We start from the raw sequence: 1821 nt of genomic DNA, 5'->3' as shown, positions 1-1821 counted from the left end.
AGAGTTTTTATCATAAATGGGTGCCAAATCTTATCAAACTCTTTTTCAGCATCTATTGAAATCACCATGTGACCTTTTTATACTTGAGTTTATTCTTAATTTAACTTTAAAACACTATTACTGAATAGTAAAACAAAGACAATTGCAAGTAGTGAGCACATTTATTATAGCCCTTCATTCATTCACTATTGCATATAAAATGCCAGCAATGGATGTTATTAATTGACCCCATTAAGAGGACTGACACTGAACACTACCTTTAGGAGGATGGCTAACATCTTCATAAGCTGCTCCATTGTAATGTCTTTGCTTTTCCTGGTTTCAATCAAAATCTACCTGTTTTGACCAATTCTACCAAGCCAATTTCATTAGTTTCTTCTACTTCTCTCAGATAGGAATTCCAGCAAAGATAGTTTATCAGGATAAAAACCATTATTAGGAAAGTTTTCCTTAAATTCAATGATTAGGGAACCTTTTTAGTATGGTCTACAATAAATGAGCATCCCTTCATTAAGCACACCCTTGATATCTCCATGCAGTCTAGATGAGAGGTGATTCCTGTGATTTGGTTGTCAAGAGTAGTCATTGGCTTTTAGAAGCCATAAAATGCTTCAACTAGTTGTATATATATATGCACATGAAGTGGTTTCTCTTTGCCTATTAAAAACAACATGATTCCTTCTGATCTAAAACAATGATAATATGTCCTAACTGCACTCATGATGTTTGGTTCCTTCACCATGGAATGTTATATTCTAGCCATCTTTTGTGCTTTTGTCAATATGAACTTTTAGAATCTTCTTCTTGCAAACTATCACCTTTCCCACGCAACTTTTATGTGTATCTTCAGGGCTGATTCACCCCCCACGGCGCTGGCATTCCATACACACAGAATGAATTTGCTGATCCACTCCAAGTCCTAGCTGATGAATTCTTATTTCCATTCCAGTAACTCAGAGGTTTAGACAGCACTTTACTGCTCCTTTTTTTTACCATCTCTGTCTTCACATTTACACAATTCACATTCTTTTGCAGAGCTAAATCTTGTGGCAATATTATACAGGTCTTCTAAGGTTACTGAAAGTTGTTGCACACCATTTTTAGCTATCCTTTCTCTCCTCCAAGAAAGTCCATGGACAAGCCAAAACCACCACCTGCTCCACCTTCTTTAATGGTATGTTCTTTCCTTTCTCACATAAATACCTTTTCTTTGCATCAGAGAGCACTTCATAAGCTTGAGAAATCTGTTAAAACTTCTCTCCTTCATTTGAATTCTTACCATGGTGGTACTTTAAAGTTAATTTCCTTTAAATATTTTTCAGTTCTTCCAGGATGGCACTGAGCTTGACCCCCAAACACCATAGTTAATGGTAAGTGTGGTTCACCATTTCCTTTAGCCAGTGGACAGGCAGAGGCCGATTTCGGGGAGCAAGAAGGAGTTGCTGTGCACAACTGAGACAGCCCAGCCATAGCTCCTCTGGCTCTACCCAAGCATTCTGGGAAGTTCCTGATCATGTAAATTTTATCTTTCACTTTATTGATGTGGTGAATGATTGGACCATCCTTGCATTCTGGAATTCATCTTGGTCATGATGTATGATTCTCATAACGTATTGCTGAACATAATTTGCAGGGATTTTTTTATGATTTTTACATCGATGCTCATCAGAGATATCTGTCTATAGGATTCTTTTCTGTGGTGTCTTTGTCTGGTATGATGACCTCTTAAAATATGTTTGGGAACATTTCTCCCTCTTAATTTTTTTGGGGAGAATTTGAGGATTAGTCCTTAAGGAGACATTTAGTTATGATTGGCCTGTT

The 1821-nt window shown here is 37.1% G+C and overlaps 1 pseudogene; it reads right to left on the bottom strand.

Moving 5' to 3' along the window:
- Positions 1-231: 231 nt before the first annotated feature.
- On the bottom strand, positions 232-1352 carry LOC119255066 (dnaJ homolog subfamily A member 1-like; annotated as a pseudogene).
- Between the last annotated feature and the right edge of the window lie 469 nt (positions 1353-1821).

The sequence above is a fragment of the Talpa occidentalis genome, unplaced genomic scaffold (assembly GCF_014898055.3).
Source record: "Talpa occidentalis isolate TD23 unplaced genomic scaffold, MPIMG_talOcc4v2.1 talOcc4.3, whole genome shotgun sequence".
NCBI lineage: Eukaryota > Metazoa > Chordata > Mammalia > Eulipotyphla > Talpidae > Talpa > Talpa occidentalis.
This window is presented reverse-complemented; position numbering and strand designations above follow the sequence as displayed.